Source organism: Rhamphochromis sp. 'chilingali' (assembly GCF_963969265.1).
Source record: "Rhamphochromis sp. 'chilingali' genome assembly, chromosome: 19".
Taxonomy (NCBI): Eukaryota; Metazoa; Chordata; class Actinopteri; order Cichliformes; family Cichlidae; genus Rhamphochromis; species Rhamphochromis sp. 'chilingali'.
Genome location: NC_137946.1, coordinates 27246670 through 27265795, shown reverse-complemented (window position 1 = coordinate 27265795; position 19126 = coordinate 27246670). Strand labels below are relative to the sequence as shown.

Here is a 19126-nt window from a genome sequence, read left to right as displayed (position 1 = left end):
AATTACATCATAGGCAACGGTGTGAGTTTGCCAAGCAACCGGCAGAACATCCAGGAAGCTCCAGCTCCCAGCCAAGAAACAGTCGAGCACATAATCCCATGCACAAACACATTTTTCTGTCTTTTCTACAAATTAACCAAACTATATCATTTTATAACATGCTAGGTTCTTATTTTTGTTCTATGGAGAGAAAAAGACATTCTCATAAAAGCTAGATCTACTACAGTGCATGTTTGAGACCCCTGTTTCTTTATATTTCAGGTCCAAGGAATCAGACTTGCTTGTATTTTTAATAGTCATTCAAACATTAAAAATGCACCCAACCAGTGCACTCCCCAAACATTTCTGCAAACAATGTGAAATAACACCAATGTTCTCAATTGAATGTATGGAAAATGACAAAGGTAGCACAGTTTGACAGGCAAAAAATTGTATTTTTGCAACAACAAGGTGATTCCTAAAGAGTTATTAGCTGAAAACCTGGCATAGGTGTGCACGGGAAAAAAGTTAGATTAGTAGATGTAAAAGAAGAATTAGCAAGGCTTAAAAACACACATCTTACAAACAGTACCTGAAAGTCATGTCTTTAAGAAATTTTAAAAAAAAATCCAACGAAGACCTGACACAGAACCTGAGAGATACATCTGGACCTTCAGTTAATCCAACTACTGCTCACTGAAACCTCAGTGCAAGGATGGTTTTCAAGAGAAAAGGTAGAGGTATGCCAAATTACACAAGAACTGGACTAAAATCAGTCGTATGGAGTAATGAATCTGAATTTGTTGGTTCAAATCATTGCCAATACAGAAATGAAGGACGAGGTCAGGAGAGAGGTACATCAGTGAGTGCCCACAGCCATCTGCAAAGTATGGCTGAGGTTTGGGGTTGCATTTCAGCCAGTGGTGCTGGGGAGTTTGTAAAAATGTATGCAACTATGCAACAAATATTGACTTTCGAGCTTGTTACAATTGCCTTGTATACTGTGTTTCACTGTATGTTTGCACCTTTCAATACATTTTTGCATGCATTTTTTCCCTTTTCAAAAAAGGAAAGAAGGGTGGCTTAAGACTTTTGCTGTATTGCGGTACGTTTATCTATGCATATATGCATGTATTTTGATGTATGTACTTTTTAACCGCCAAAGACTGTGCCAAAAACATAATTTTATAATAAAAGCTATTGCTCTCATTCAGCTAAGAAACTAAATATGTCACTTATGGTGGGCCCGTTCAAAGATTAGAGAAAAACACCCACTTTTAAAATAAATAAATGTAAACCAGCATGATCAGCTATATCAGCCTCAGCGGGGACATCAGTAGAAAAAGAGCAGAGTTGGCCATCAGTATACAGTCTGGCATCCGTTTAGGCCCCCATCGTTGAGGAACATTTTTCAGCCAAGTAAGCATCAGGATTCCAGCTATGAGGCAGCTTTTGATTAGAAAACCTATTTCCTCTTCAACTTTTGCCAAATTTCAATCATGGTGATATTCTAATTACCATTATCCAGATCAAGAAAGCGAGGCAGAGATTGAGTGGGTGTGTGCAAGTGAGAGAGAAGGAGTGTTTAGAAGGAGAGCCTGTCTTCGCATGTAAGCGGGGAAAATAAGAGGAAAATGCTCAAAAACAAAATCAGCTCTCTTATATCCCGTTACACAGCTTTGCCGGTGGTAAAGATGTATGTTGGTGAGTCTTTTTGTGGACTGTAATTATCTGGACAGGTTTATTTATGAGCTTAACGTGATGATGAAAAAAATCAAAGGGAGTAAGATGTGTCATGCAATGGCGTAATAAATTTCATAAACTAGTAAAATTGGTAGTAAAAACTCCTCATTGGTAGCTTTTATCAAAGTGTTTAACCAACGCTATACATCAGCGGTCCCCAACCTTTTTCGCACCACGGACCGGTTTATGCCCGACATTATTTTCACGGACAGCCTTTAAGGTGTCGCGGATAAATACAACAAAATAAAACTAGTAGATTTATTCATAAAACACGTGAAAAGACCCAGGAAAACCAAGTTAACGATAAAAACGATAACAAAATAATGCTGAAAACCAATAAAAACCCTGAAAACTATACATTTCACACCTGAGCCTCAACTCTCGCGGCCCGGTACCAAACGACTCACGGGACCGGTACCTGAGGACCGCTGCTATACATGGTCCAGCAAAAGAGCTGACTGTTAAGTTAAAGTCTCAGGTGTATCCTGTTTAAACATTCAGCACACTAGGATGGGAGTAACAGAGTTCTTCAGAGAGCCACATATCCAAGCCAGACCACCCTTGAGTTCAGGTTCATGCAGTGCGACGGGGTGGGGGTTAGTTCTGGGGAGATTACCCAGCAATAGGGGAGACATGGAGCAGCTCTCCCCATGTTAAGCAAATGGAGAGCGGGTAAAGAATAACTGCATGGCGCTTTGCCCCTTGTGGGCCTTGCGGGAGCCTTCGCCGTCCCACCTCAACCCACAACCTCCGGAGGTGAGGTTAAATGACAAGCGCTGCACAGATGCATTAAACATGAGTCATTTGGACAGAGAGCTGGATGCTGGACCACTCCAGAGATGATAGGGACATTAACCAGGGTTTCACCAGGGCCTGAGCTGCATTTAATGAAGGCCTCCACTATCTCCCAATGTCTCTCTCTACATTTGACTCAGAGCCAGGGAGTTAAGTAGTTCAAGATAAACACTGCCACTACTCTTTCTGGCTCCAGTTGTCTGATTTTCTGCCTCTTCCCCTTTCTCTGTACTCACTGTGCAGCCTGACAACTTATTATGGTCTGCTTGCAGAGAGTGGTGGTCAAGAGCAACTTGTGAATTCTTAGCAGCTGTCACACAGAAGTGATTTTGTTTTTATAGTTCTGCTCATCAAAATAAAATTCAAAAACGATTGAACATTTTTCAGTTTTTAACATATTTTTCTTTGTACTATTTTCAGTCAAATGTAGGGTTTTCATTGTGATTACTTTCTACATTTTACAGGCCTACAGACCCCCAATGTTTTTAGGAAAACACAGCTACCATCACTAGTTGGTTAAGCTAATTATTTACATTCTCATAATCAGTGTTGGTCAAGTTACTTGAAAAAAGTAATCAGTAACAAATTATTGATTACTACCAGAAAAAAAGTAATCCTGTTACTTTTACTGATTACTTATTTTCAAAAGTAATTAGTTACTTTTTAAAACATGATTTATCCCCTAAATAGGTAATAAGGCAATAGCTCTTTCAGCCCAATTCATAATCTATCTTTTCTGCATAATCTATCATATAAAATGTAATCAAATGAAAAGTCTCTTTTTAAAACTCGTTTTATTAGTTTTAATCTTTTAACTTCAAGCAAACATTAAATTATATGCAACATTCTCTGACTGGAAGAAATTTGTTTAACATTTAAACCTATTTTCTGCACATTCCAGCACATGAAATAAAATAGTTTTTTGTGTTTACACTCACTCTTTCAAATAGATGCACGTAAAACACAGCAGAAAATAAATGAAATCAAAGACTAGCGGTTTTCAAAGACAAATAATACAACCAGTTAACATTGTTTGTAGCATGCTAAGATACCACTAGCTGCAGTTGCAGCACCAATCTTAGTTGCAGGTAGTTGTAAAATGCATTTTCCTAATGAATTGACATTTAGACTACTAGACTAACCTGATATTTTCTCTCATCAAACTGACAAGTAAATTAGTCACCAAGAGTGTTATGACTCTAAAATATGGAGCAGCAACAAGTGTTGAAAAGAGGCAGTATCTTTGCTAAAGCCAGTTACTAATGTTACCAATGAGAAGTCCTAATAACTGATAGGCCAGAGGTGGGAAATGACTAGCCAACTATCCATTGGATGAGCACAATCATCAAGTATTTTTCTTTTGTTTTTCCAATACAGCACAACATAACAATAACAACTGTTCCCTTAAGCTGCTTTATATATTGAGAGGAAGACCCTACAAAAATAGAGAGAAACCCAAACAAACATCGACCCCCTTTGAGGAAGCACTTGGCAAGAGTGGGAAGGAAAAACTCCCATCTGAAGAAGGCTACAGCAGAAGCAGGCTCAGGGAGTGGGAGCAATGTGCCATGACCAGTTAAGGCTGAGAAGAGTTTCAAGTTTAAAACTTGAAAACTAAATTCTATGTAAAAATGTAAAATAGACACGGTGCATACAATGACTGTGTGGAAACACAAAGGACAGCTGATGGCAGAACTGTGCCACATTTGTTTTTATTCTGCCGGTCGAATACTTTTTTTAGCTAATGTAATTAGCTTAGTATTGAAGTCACCTGCAACAAGTCACTAGCCTTCATGTTAGTGAAAAAATCATGTTCAACCAAGTCCACAGGTCATCCAGTGGTCAGTATCTTCATTTCCCACCACCAGCCTATCAGTTACCATCACATCTTACTGGTCAAATAGTAGCTGGCTTTAGCAAGGATATATATCCGACTCTGACTTCTCAGTGGGTGTGCCACGTTAAAAGGTCTAGCTCTAGAGTGTCCTTTTTTACTTCTTCCTACTTACATGTTACTACTCACTCAAAAGGCTCCAGAAAAGACCTCTCCAACAGTAGTTTGGCAAAGTTGTGAGCTACAGGGGTGATCTTTAAATTCAGCCATTTTCTTGACCAATGTTGGGGATTTGCTGTTCTTTTGTTTCAGTTTTTGATGTGTCTACTGGCTTAACTGACTATTTACAGTAATCAAAATTTTGTCAAGAATGTGTCTTTCTGACTCTTAGTTTTACCAGGACCCTTTAAGTGCTACACCCCTCATGCTGTAGACCAATTTATGGGACGTAACAAGGAGCGTTCTAATAGGATGGTCAGGGGGGAAAAAATCTGACAATGTCAGGAAAAAGGGTGAAGTATCACCAGGACTTTTAGGAATTAAATCTGTGATATCTTTAATAATCTCACAAAAATGTCACAATATATTCCACACTAAAAATTTTGGTTCTGATCATCTGATCAACTGCCCAAAAAACTGATATCGCAATTTCATAATCAAAAGAAAAAAAATACAATTGTTGCCATTAAAATACAATTTTAATGCAGAATACATATTGTGGGTGCCTCTAAAAATACCATATAACATATATACACTGTACGCTGCAGTTGTAAAGCAGGTAAATATAAAATCCTAGGTGTTATAAGAGTAGTCTAATAAAAAACCCTAAAAACCAAAACTGTAACAGGCAGGCTTTCATCTGCATTCACCAACAGTTTCCTTCGACGCAGCACAACCGCAAGCTTCCAACCCCGTCATCTTCAAACGTGGCTCTTGGTTAATGGCCTGGAACACACATTCAATGTCTATCAAAGAGGGACGTTGCTGGGATGGATGCACATGCTGACAGCCTCCCTCGCTCGCTCCTCAATCACACAAACATACTAATGCTCTATCCCCTTCACACTCCTACCACCACCTAAACACACACACACACACACACATATACAGGCAGAAACCCTCCCTCCAGTCAGTATAGCAAGCAATAATGTGTTGATTAAATCTGCGATCAGCTGCCTAAGGGGCATGAAATTGGACATGATGAGTGTGCCACATTAAAAACTAATTATCAATACCACCAATCCTATTGTCTTTCTTTTAAACCAGTCACAGCACTAAATCAAGTGTGGAGAATGGAACACTATGTGCTCTATCACAATGAGTTTAGGGGTTGCAACCACACCTGGACTCGAGTGCCTTCAAAGCTTTTTGATCAAATATTAAAGTGTAATTTACTGCCTATAGCACTTCCTTATTGTATTTCAAACTCAGTGAGACTTGGCAAAGTATGCTACCAGAAGGAATTCTGCTGATGAAGTAAAATTGAAGAACATTACCTAATTTTGTCCTTCAGAAGTGTTGTAGGGCTGTAATTCATGGTTTTACATTTGTTTTAAATCTCCATGACCACTTTCCTTCCATTTGAGGTCTTCATGACCTGCTCCCCACTCAATACTGATAGTCATGGTTTCTTTAACTGTTTCTATGATAGCGCTGTAATCATTCTACATAATTTTAAATTGTTTTGGTCTGGGGGTGTGATTCTCACTCAGGGTGAGAGAGGTTCTAGGGCTCAGTGAGTGCCCAAATATGTTACGGTCCCCAAAGCCTTTTTTAAAAGAAAACCATGACGTATGAAATACAACTAAACTTTTGCATCAAAGGGAGATAGGAGCTCGAAGAAAAGACAAGACCTTGATCCGAATCCATGCGATTGGCTGTCAAATTTATGGTTCAAAAACAACATTTCCTCCACAGCCAATCCACAAGAAGCAAAAAAATACTAATAAACAATCAAAGGAAATTAAGAATATTCTCGTTCGCCAAGGAGTGTTTAACAAACCCAAACCACAATCCCAAATGTGTCAAAATGTGACCAGAGTTTAAACTGAGCACTGTGATTTCTTTCAGTTTTGGAAGCTTGAAAGATATTATACTATCTCATAGATAGAAGGACCATATCGCACTTCTATGACTTAATCTGAAGGCCAGTTACAAACAGAAACTAAAGACTTAATTTAGAGTACTTGTTCACGTAGTGGCATACACATCAGTTCAGATATACAGTATAGGTTTGTACCTTTTGTACAGTCTCAGCGGCAACTCCATCAGAGATTGTACAATTGCGGCAAGCCCGGAAGCTGGGCTTTTGTCTGTGTTCAATTTAGACTCCAAGGACAGATTAATTAACTGAATACCACATTCAAAGATAGCGTCCTTTTCACCAAAAGTTTCTCACAGGGTAAATTCATTTGTTTTACAACGTGTGATGTTGACTCTCAATTCATCCGGTTCAAATAATCACTTGAAACACAAAAATCCAGCACTGCAGATCCGCTCACACAATCGTAAGCTAGCAACAAGACAAGACATATGATGCCAACACTTGACTCTGAGCAGAATGGTGCCAAGATAAACAGATACAATGATGGAAGTGGACTGACAGCGACAGATAACTGTCAAATGCACTACACCTACAGGACACCGTGCATTGCCGAGGTCTCTGAAAAGCCATTCATCAACCTGAACATCTTGGTTTGCAATTTCATACCCTGTTCACCCCATTTGGAACACAACCTCTAAAATAACCCACAGGCTGTCTGTCTCACATACAAGTAAGGAAAGTAAGAGTCGATGGCAGTCAAAGATTATAAACTCAAGCTAACATGATTTAATTGACATTGACTCATACAGCAGTCATCGTTTTAGGGCCCTTCTTTTTGAAATGCTTTCAAGATGGCACCTGCAATCTTTGCAAAGAGACTTGTGATGCAACTGCAAAGTGTCTATATTTCACTGCTGACATTGTGCTGTGGGACAAAATCTGCACTTGTCTCTTCTCACCAAAAGGATTTCTACTCAGTTATGCATTGAACTGGAAAGCAGCTGTCATTTGCTGTAACCTAAGAGGTATAAACATAGCTTTTTTTTCTCCCCTTCCCTTCTCTCCTTCCACCCTTTTTTTTTCTCTCCTTGGATGTTGCTCATCCATCCACTCACCCTTTACCTCCGGCTGTCTCTGGGACTTGGTGATTAGAGCACTGGGTGCTGGTCTGCTGATAAGGCTGAGAAACCTCCCTCCCTCCACTACCAATGGCTGTGTCCTCAGGGTGCAGGGGGAAAAAAAGGAAGCCTAGGGTAATGTCCCCAACTCCCCCCAATCCTTATGCTTTCTCGCCATTCACCAAGTCATGGGTGGTGGATGAATGCGCAGCCTTGTGCATCGTATGACTTTGAATAGATAGGCCTGCATTTTCATGAACGATAAGAGCAGCCAGAAAAATGAGGAAAAGTAATACAGCTTAGTGTTTAAGAGTGTAACATTATGCATCAAGGGCCCTTTTTATGAGAGAAATTTTACATTGTGAAGTGTGTTTACAGTACCATCTGGTAAATTGTGTACACTTAGCACTGGGAATGTAGGACAAAAGCAGCGCTCAAATGTGGATAAGCTTCATTTCATGAGAGCTGCTATTGTCTCAATATCCACCCAGCTGCCATAAAATGGATAATAATATAGCGCAGGTGATTCACACTGAGAGTATGATGTAATTGCAAGTTTCTGAAAACTATAGCTTTCTAATGTTACATTAACCCTTGCCTTTTCATGCCAGGTACCTACACCTGAATTTCAGAAACCGTTCTTTTGTTAACAAAGAATTTGATACAGTTGCCAATGCGTTTGGGACTGAATGCCAAAAGGCTGAAGTTATTCTATGAAGGGTTGGATTTGCTCAGAGAACTTGTTTTAGATCACATCATCAACTTCTATGTCAAGCAGTCCCAACTCTGTGCCGAGGATTATCACTGGTGATTAGAGCTGTCTCTCAAAGTATGACTTGGAGTTCAAAAAGAAGGTTTTAGTAAAAGAGCTGCAGCTTAGAAACCTGAAAGCAGTGCATCAGGTCAGAGTACAGTGGTCCCTCGCTATAATGCCGTTCACCTTTTGCGGTCTCGCTGTTTCGCAGATTTGTTTTGTGCAATTTTGCATGTTTTTTTTTCTTTTTTTACAGCGCATTGTGTTCTGCTTTCTGATTGGCTGTAGACCATTGTCAATCAATCTCATGCCATGTCTCCTGTACAGTACAGAATGCGCTCAGCTTGTCAAATTTATCTAAATTTTCTATCGCTAGCAGTGTGACTCTGAAGTGCTGCACTGTATGTTTTCTCCAACAAACACAAAAATGTAGATGAAACATTTTGCACCATCAAAGGCAACCGCGGGTGCCTATGGTTTCATTCTATAATACTGGACTTATTTTTCTATGAAGGTTTGAACTTTGAGAGTGTTGAAACAAATGGTAAATGGCCTGTATTTGTATAGCGCTTTACTTAGTCCCTATGGACTCCAAAGCGCTATACACTACATTCAGTCATACACCCATTCACACACTGGTGATGGCAAGCTACACTGTAGCCACAGCTGCCCTGGGGCGCACTGACAGAGGACACTGGTGCCACCGGGCCCTCTGATCACCACAAGTAGGCAACCAGTAGGCGACCAAGACTGTCGGTGCAGGTGCTCGAAGCGGCAACCTTCCAATTACAAGACGAACTGCCAATTCTTGAGCCACGATCGTGATCAAAAGAGAAAAGTGTGAAAATGTTCATGCCTGTCGGAGAAAAGTGTATAAAGTGTGCAGTGAGGGGTTTTACAGCCTTAAAACATTTATAATAACTGCAAAAAATAAAGTTAGCTACTTCGCTTATTTCACCTATTGCAGGTTATTTTTAGAACGTAACTACCGCAATAAACCAGGGACCACTGTAATCCTACAATGGGGTGCAGTGGAGGGTCCAAAGGCATCTGAGGGAGAACTGTCAATGAAAAATAATCTAAACTCTGGTGCGTGCTCTTGACTTAGTTCCCAACAGCTTCATCATCATCTTCTCTCAAATGCAAATTGAATGGTAACTATTTTAACATACTGGGAGAGAATAAGTGTCACAGATGCACAAATGCAAGTAGTCAGAATGGCAGATGGCTCCCCCTTCCCTAAGCCTGATTCTGCCAGAAGCTTCTTCCTGCTAAAAGGGAGTTTTTTCTTCCCACAGTTACCAAATGCTTGCTCAAAGGGGGATGTCTTCCAGGGTTTTCTCTCTATTATTGTAGAGTCTCTACCTTACTGGGGTTGCAGTGGGGCTGGATAGGTCACTAGTCTATCATAGATCAACGCTGACCCTGACATTTGATACGCCCTTCTGTGTAGTGCCTTCCAAAGAACTACAAACAGAAAATGTATTTTGACAATTTACCAAAAAATGTGAAGCAATCTTACAAAGCAAAACCAACAGCCAACAAAAATTTGTAAAGGTAGTCGAACTCTAATTGGATTCCAAAGTCCAACATCTATAAGGACCGGTTAAAAATGCTTAAACAAATTTAAGCAGAAGAATGATTCAAAACTGAAGAAGTAATTTTCCAGTTACCACCAAAATATTACCATAACCAAGTAATATCTCCTGATGGATTGATGCGGAGAGAAAAATCTAATCCTCAAGGTGTTCTAAAGAAAAAGACTTGCCCTTGCTTATCTCTGGGGTTAGTGGAGGTCCACGGCCATTAATTTTAAATGAGTGGAATGGATTTGTGGTAATCGAAACCCAGTGGCTCCAGACAGCGCTGGGACTTTGTGGTGTGAAGACCACCAAACGGCAGAGTGATAACTTAACCGCTGAGCTGTATGAAGTGGAGGAAGTCAAGAAACTGATTTGGGTTTTCTGCTCCCCATGCACTATGAAAGTCTTAGGAGATACTGTAATGCATTAGAAATCTATTTGGAGGCATTCGAGCGTAACAGCGCCGAAGATGTCAGGTAAACTCTGGCTTTTGGTCAAAATGTTCTCCTTCTAATTTAAGGCTCTTTTTCTTAGACGGTTAAAAAAAATGTGACCTTTAAAAGTATATTAATCAATCAAGTTAGAATCAAAGTTGTCAGATGTTTTGGGATGGAAGACGCTGACTTCTCATACCTGAGGGTTGGAATAAAACCTATCCCTGATGTTAAACCTGCTCAAACTTGTGTGTTTAGACAGGGTGTGACAAAGTAGCCCCAAACATAACATTGGGGTTTTTTTGTTACCAGAATACTGTGGAGCTCATAAATGCTACTGTCAGCTTCCACCGTGTGAAAAAATGTCTTTGTTTGCTCTATTATTTTGTAGACTTACAATGTAAGAAAACACGCAGCTTGTTCCCAGCCTGCAAACTGTGAATGTAACAAAACACACTGAAAATAAGTGTTGCATATTTTGCATATGCCACCATAAGGCCGCCTGTTATTACAGACATTTCTGATGCATTGTTTTGATATCCATCCAAAAGAAAGAAAAAAACAATGTTTTTTATGGCTCGCGTCAGTGAAAAGAGGAAATCCAGATTACAGTTTGGAGATGGATGCTGGATGCCACTACAGCTTTTGATATTAAATGGTAAAGAGCGTAGGCATTGAGCAGTTTGATACTTAATGATGTGCTGCTCGTTTATTTGTTCTATAAGAGCACATAAATGCAAACTTTCCACTAGTTTTACCACTATATGCATAACTGGAGGCAAATAAAAGAAAGAGCTGTTTAATATATTGTTTCTACACATTTCATTTAAGTTTATGCTACATTTTAAATCAAGACATTCTCCAGAAGGATATCTGGATCTGGATTAAGGCTGAACCCCGATGAAGTCGATACGTATCGGTCTGTTTTTCTTGCGGAAATCCTTTCAAGAATAAATTTGTTGTATGATTTTATCCTAAACAGAGTGCCTCAGCAGACCTCTTTTTTAAAATATTGAACTTGTGTTCACCCTACTTATCAACACCAGCTGGATAAGCCTTTAGAGCCTTGTAGCACTTCCTTTTTTTCCTTTTCTGGATCGGGATTACTTTGTGGTATTTTCTTCGAGAACACCAAAGCACCGTCTCCTAATTCTTATTACAATTTGATTTATATATGTGACATCATACATTAAAGACTGCAAAAGTCCATTCATTATTCATTATCTTTCACTGCATCCTATTTCAGATCCAGGATGAGGCAGCTTGTCCTGGCCTGAAGCCTGCCCCACCAGTCACTGCATGAAAGGTGGAATCCCATGTGTCTAGTCTGATTTGTGGTTTCTATTCATTTTTATGTCGCTGAATGACAAGTCCTTTTGTAATGGGCATATAATATATGTGTTTTTGTAAGCGGGAGGTAGTAACGCAGTATTTTTCCAGATTAACAGGCACCACTTTGAGGTATGCAGCTCAAAGGCTATTACAGCAGTGCTCGTTCCCTCCTACCTTGCCTTTTACTTAATTGAATCGGCCAGTCCCCATATCAGATATTCCTTAACGGAATACTGAAACCTATCCACCCTTTTCCTAATACCATTAGGGGAAGTGGGAGAGCAAGATGGATGCTTTAATCCTGCTGGTTCAGAGCACACAAAAGGAGAGCATGCCCTGCAGTCAGACATTAGCCACAACATTCACTGCTGAGCCACAATATTCTTCCGAGCAGAAGACTTGCCCTGTCACCGTCTGACCGAAAGCTGCAATAACAACAGCTCATTTCCTGCAGACGACGTACCATGTAAATAACAGAAACTGTAGCTCATTCCGCTGCTTGTTAAATGGGAAAAGAAATAAATTACTGCAACACTTTACACTTTGCAGCACCTTATTTCCATGATGTCTGCTACAGTAGTTTACGAGCCCATGGGGGTCCAGAAGCAGTACATTTACACCATCTGTTCATGAACCTGGCACATACACAGGAATGCATGTCCAATTTGACACAATGTTGATGCAGATGAATGAGGCCCAGGCAGGCCCCTTGCTGCTGAGGTATTCTTATTTCCAAACCTATTTTCTGCTGTGTCAAACTGCAACTAAGCTAAGGTGAGGTCCATTATTTCTGGCCAGCTCAGGCACAAAGTAATCCTCTTATTTGGGAGGTCAGCGCCAATCATTATACAGAGGGGTGCCATTACAGTGTACACTCCAGTGAGCTGATTTTCCCCTTACATAAATATATGACTCAAGGGACTGCTCTTATTCCCCTCTCTAATTTATCCCTGCTGCTTCTACTTTTCTATCATCCTCCCTTTTTCTCTCTCTCAACTTTCCTCTCTTATCTATGACCTTCTGAAGCTTCCTCTTTTTTTTGGTTTTTACCTTTTCATTTTCCCACACTTTCAGCTAACATCCATCTTTTCCCACCCTCATTTTTTTTCAGGATGCCCAGAGTGGCGTATAATTGAATCTGCAGAGAATGCATGAGCAGGAACAATTAGCTCAGTCACTCAGAATGTGGATATAGCTGTACAGTAGGATAAACAGAATAATAAAAAAGGATAGAAAGCCGGAAGATAAGCCTGAACTCTATGGGAACAAAGGGAAACACATAGCTTGCAAAGTACACGCAATTTTGCTCCCACCATCGGCTGACAAAGATGGGATAATTTCATTTTGCATCGCTTGCGTGGTTTTTACAGGCATACTGTCCTGCTTACCAAGCACATGACCGCTATGTCGTGAAACTCTTCAAATTACTGATCTCATGTTTGTTCGTTGGTCTGAAGCGGAAGTAAAATTGTAGGAGAGAAAGCGCCATTTAAGAGGTGTTCAGGGGGAAACACCTTGTTGGTGGCTCTGACACTATAATGCTCAATTTTAACATTTTAATGGATGCAATTCATAATGTGGTTGATTTTCAAAGCGCTGACCCTCTATTTGGCTAGTTTTTACTATATTCAGCAAGACTGACCTGACTATCTTCACTTTGTCGACTTCTGTTCTGCCACTATGCAAACCTCAAGTCTGCCTGACTGCAGAAAGTTACTTTGTTCCTGAATCTGGAAGGACGAATAGATGTGTATGAAGAGGTTTAAAGAAAACGTTCATTAGCTTCAGAAAGGCGATGGTCATACCTACGATGACAGCTGATCATATACAATCTCTTTCCTTGGTATCAAATATTCAAAAAAAATTATAAATGTTAAAAATAAATGTAATAATGTAATAATAAAAGTTTTTTATATCTCATAAAGTACCATGCAAAAGTCTTGAACAACCTTTAATTTGGCAGGGGAAATGAGAAATGGTGCAGCAATTTATTGAAACCTGTAAATATATGAAAATGCAATATAAAATACTTAACATAACACAAAAAACAGAGTTGTAATTTCTTAAAGTAGATCTCAGAAATACTTCTCCAGGCTTCTTGAAGGAGATTCAAAGCTCTTCTTTGAATGTTGGCTGCCTTTTGATTAGGGCAGGGTCATTTCATTACAGTAGGCAATGACACGGACAAGCGGGCCGTTGTTATTACCGTGTTTTTCGGGAAATAACAAGCACTTAAAATCCATCCTTGGATTTTCTCAAAAATCGACAGTGCCCCTTATAATCTGATGCGCCTTATGTATGAATTCTGGTTGTGTTTACTGACCTCGAACCGATTTTATGTGGTACACGGCGCTCAAAGATCTGTCAAAAGATGTTTTAGTATGACTTTGGTAAGCTACGAAGCCGCACAGCTTGATGGATTGTCGGAGCATTGCGGCTACCGTAGTCAAGAGCCTCGCGGAGTGATACGTACTGTGCTTCAATATAATATTACCGTATTGTGCGTGTATGCCCTCTTTTTAAGTTTTGTGGATATTATACATGGTTCTGCTGAGGATATGTCGGCCAGTTTCCACTGGAAATGCCATTTGGTTGAACTGTCAGCAAGGACTTTGCATTTGCATGGTTAAATTTTTATATAGCTTTAATGCACATAAAAAACAGCTGCTTGTTCAAGTGAAAATACATTGATGGGGTTTTTTTTTGCACTAATAAAGTTGTGGAGTTGTAAAGTATATTGTCTCATGTCAATTATACCGTCAGTTATATCGTTTTTGCAAATTTTCAAATGTATATCGTGATAAATATTTTTGGCCCTGCCCTACGTTTGATTCCACACTGCATCAGTAATGTTGAGGTGCTAGCTCTCAGGAGGTCAATCATGACTGACTGTCATGCTGAAAAATGAAGTTGCTGCCAATCACATAACATCCTAATATTACCTAATTTATAAATTCACCAATTTTTTTACAAGTTCCCCAACACCACTGGATGAAATCCGGCCCAAACGTTGCTGATCATTCCCTAACACCTGTTGCCTCAGAGTTTCGGTGTAATTTGGCACATCTCAGCTTGTTTTCCCTGTTTTCCTTCCCCAACAATGGCTTTATTGCAGACACACTTATACTGAAAACATTTCTGATGAGGCTTCAGTGAAGAGTAGATGGGTCAACTTCAGGCCCAGGTCCTTTGTCACATCTTTATAGCCTTTTGGGAATCACATTGTTGGTTTAAAAGTCCTATTTTATGTGTGTCAAACCGTATTGTCTTTGGCATTTTTCATAGATTAACATTTTTTTTTATAACAGGCTGCTGGTTTGCTTTGTTGTCTGTTACATGTAGATACAATATTGCTTGATCCCTTGAGTTAGGTGACTTTTTCATGTATGAATGGCTCATGGGGAAGTTTGTGCCAATGTTCAAAGAAAAAAATTTTTTAAGACCATCAGAAAGCCTGGAGAACTATTGCTCAAGCTCATTTTAAAACATTAAAGCAAGTCTGGCTCATTGGAAGCAAAATATAAAGAAATAAAACCCGACTCAAGACTTTTACACAACACTGTACTTCAACTATGTATCTTCTGAAAGTTCCCATCCTAAAAGACTAAAGGTATGGGCCGTATTTTGGGCTGAGGGAGCTCCTTGCTGGACAGATCCATAAACACTAGCTGATTTATTTTTATAGCCTATGTGGTTTAACAGCATGATAACATTTTTTATTTGCAGAAACACCGTCTACATTGCTCAAATCACCATCGCAGATGGGATGGCAGTCTGGGTCAAAACCACAAACTAACAACAACCCCTCGGTCCTCCTCAGACGGTAAAATAAGTGCAACAAACCATATCGCCGCTGAATTTATATTATGTAAAATGGTCCAAACAAAAATAGACAATTTTCGTCTGGGGAAAGAAAAGTAGGAGGTGGAAAATTTTTCCTCGGTCTAAAAATACATATTTCTACTTTGTGTGGGGCTGACACTAGCAAAGATGGGCCATAAATAGTTCATAAACACCAATTACCTCAAGAAGTGGGCATAAAGAAAAGAGCAGCCATTTCAGCCAATTATGAGGTTTCTCTCTCAAAGGGTGAAGAAAGATGACTCTTCTCTTTCAAGCCTCCCACTAAAAGGAGAAACCTCTGTCATGTTTTGGAGCCTCAATAATGTTTCCCTCCACCTTCATGTCAAGGATGAAAGGCCCCAAATGTCCTTTGAGTGAAAGCCCCAGAGGACTTAACATGCATCAATAACATTTCCATCCTTGAAGATGTTTGAGGGGGACTACACATAATCTTCTCACAGACTTTGAGGCTCTGCTCACTTCCTGAGACTTTTATTTACCCCAATCTCAAAGGTCCTTCCTCGCTATGCCAGAGATGGAGATAGAGAGAAAGAGAAAGAAGACCAAAAGGAAACAGAGGGAGGGAAAGGCAGAGACAGACAGCACATTGTGCTGAGTGTCGCCTGCTTAAAATAGGACAGCTGCCTCTTGAAGGAGCCATCATTCTTCATAGGGGTAGCCTGTCTTCATTTCCACCCTCGGCAAAGCGCACGGGGCTTAACACACTTACGTCTGAGGATTTGCTGCACTTGAAGGTGGCAGCAATTCCCCAGACCGCAGGAGGAGGCAGCACTGCAAAGCCACACGCACAAAGAAAAAAAGCCAACCGCTTTAGAAGTTGAGCTGAAGCAATATCCTGACCTTCCTGTCCGCAATCATTACCACAAATGATATTTTGATGTGTTTGTGAAGTCAACTACAGATTTTCAATTCATAATTAAAGTGTATTTTAAGAATGATTTTGTTATTTGGCTTTTATTGGACAGTTTTCAAGTAAAGAGGGGAAAAAAAGCTAAACAAGTATGAGTCTGCAGTGGATTCCCTATAGAGAACAACAATGGTATGCATTCGAGAGGGACAAAACCAGCACAGGGAAAGCTCTGGGAAATGAGGGCTGTTTTTACAGTCTAAATAAATTATGAAGCAATTTGGAGTCTATTTTTGTTCTACTTGTACTGTAGGAAATGAAAACCATCGAAGCGAAAAGTTCCTCACTTGAATGCTGAAATCAATGAAGTAATGCCAAGTTCCCCGAGAAGTTTTAAACAGAATTTTTGCACCCTAATTTGTCCAGTGATGTATCAGTGCAGCGCTTGCTTGCATTTCCCTCATTTCCATTGTTCTGCATCTTTTATGTGCAGTAACTCAGTTTAATCAATATGGCAAAGAGCACAACAAATCAAAGCCAAATTCAGTAAGTAAGTGATGACATTTTTTTAATCACATACAGATTAAGTAGCAATAAATTATTCATCCGGTGGGTCGACCCCTGTCCAAACTGTCCCCGAGACATCGCATTTGGAGATGAGGTAGTTGGCTCCGATCCAAAACAGAATTTTTAATTGTCAGCTTTTGCTGTAAGTAGCCATGTTCGAATGAAGGTTACAGGCATGACATTCAGCTACAAAGCAGCGATTATGAAGAAAAGGTTAGCTGATATTGCAGCGGCCGGTCGCTCAAAATGTCACAGTGAGTCACCGGCAGTTTGGCGGTTAACAGCGGCAGTGGGGACAGCAGGAGAAATATTATTTGTGTGAGTTAATTAAAGAGCACGCTCTCTACAATGTCAGGAGCACTAAAGGCAGGCACGAATCCCTGCCTGCCCTTTTACTTGCTTCAACTGAGAGTGTCAGAAGGTGATTCAGAGAAGACATTCAAGTAAGTAAAGCACTTTCCTTTAAAATTTGGGGACAGTGGTCACTTCTGATATCCTTTCACAGTGGACTGATACAATGACCTAAAAAGAACAGTGAAATAGTAGGTTCTTCACAATCCAGCGTTCCCTTTGAAGAGGGATGATATCTACATCCGCACTCCGAGTAAGGCTAATGAGCTCGTTGACATTTTGCCCTGTGGCACCTCTTGGCACTAAGTGCAAAAAGTATATAGCTTTGAACCACTACTTAAATAAGCCAAAACATTTTCCGCTTTCACTCTCAGCCGGGGTTCACGTCCCTTGGCGTAGAACGAGAACACGTACGAAAAGGGCATTTTTTTACATTTTACTTTGGCAACACGACTGACAAGTCGATCATTTTCCAAACTGGCGATAAAATGAAAATCGGGCCAGATAATAATAGGAATGTCAGAAAAAATAAATAAATAGACGTGGTCCTAACCAGCCCGTGAACACCATATTGCGAGGCAAATTACTGTTGAGATGACTGCACTGCCAGATGTGCCTCTCACACTGCAGGATCACAGAAAAAAAGGAAGCATATGCTCCGCTCTGAAGATAACTTAACTGGTACAAACCTCCAGTAAGCCGATTGAGACAATTCCCCAAGCATATATGGCCTACTTCATGCAATATGGTGAGGGTGTGCTTGGACAACAATGATGAGCCAACATGACTCATATGACGGTCTGTGATAAATTAAACAAGAATGCATGGTGCAATATATTGTAGCAGATCAAGGGAGCAGGCAGGGAGTATGACACATACCCTGTGATGCTTCAAAGATCCAATTTGTCTTGGGCTGTTAGGAGTTGCAATAGTATTAGATGTTTAACCAGGTGGCATAAGCACGGGCAATTTGGCAGTTTTTGCAGCTTTGTTTAAAGCTGTTCAGGTGATAAATTCCAGCTCTACAGTTTCAGCAACAGCTAAAAAGGAAGAGCCAACAGTCACTTGAACAGAGTGTGTTGTCTGTAAAGGATGAGCACCAGTAAACGGCCACCTCATACATTTAATGTTGAGACTGAACACAAAGAAAGTATGGATTAACAGCGTATTCATCTCTGATTGTTTGTGCCTTATTCTGCACATATGTGAGATCAATCCACTTCAGCTTTGCAGCACCGATATCAGATGGAAAAGGGAAATTTTGCGAGCCCGGGTTGGCTTTCCTCATGTAGAAATAATCATCCAGCAGTCCAACACGGATATGCATTTATCACGGTAATACTTGATCTCAAGGGAACAGCAGCAGGTCTGAGAGTTCGTTCGTACTGCTTCCTGTGATAAGCAAGACGCACACACAGGCAAAACAGAAGATGGCAAAGAGATGACAGTCAGATCTTTGTGCTCCGGAAATGCTCCACCAAGCCCGACCATTGTAGGGCTCCCAGAAAACTGCAAGGTCTCTCCAATATTCTTCACAAATGTTATGTTGCCTCCTTGCAGAAGTGGTTCATCCACAGCAAATATAAAGTCATGCATTAATATGAAATATTATTAATATTCAGACTTATATTGTTATATTGTGACTGCAGATATGAGTCTGTTACCCAAGATACTTGCTGCACTTTGGAACTGACATTCCTACGCACTGTATATGACTTGGCTTCACTGTTTTCAACTCTCAATACTCCAACTAATAAGGCACCCAAAATATGAAATAACAGCCCAGTGATTCATTTGTGAGATAATCACCACAGCAGAAAACAAAAAGCTCACAGAAGCAACAAATGAACACATGTATTTCTTTAACAGATCCTACAGTTG

General features: G+C 40.1%; 1 protein-coding gene across 3 annotated transcripts in view; it reads right to left on the bottom strand.

Annotated features, from left to right (window-relative positions):
- cadm1a (cell adhesion molecule 1a) overlaps window positions 1–19126 on the bottom strand; it is a 501479-nt gene that overhangs the window by 178004 nt on the left and 304349 nt on the right. The window lies entirely within an intron of this gene.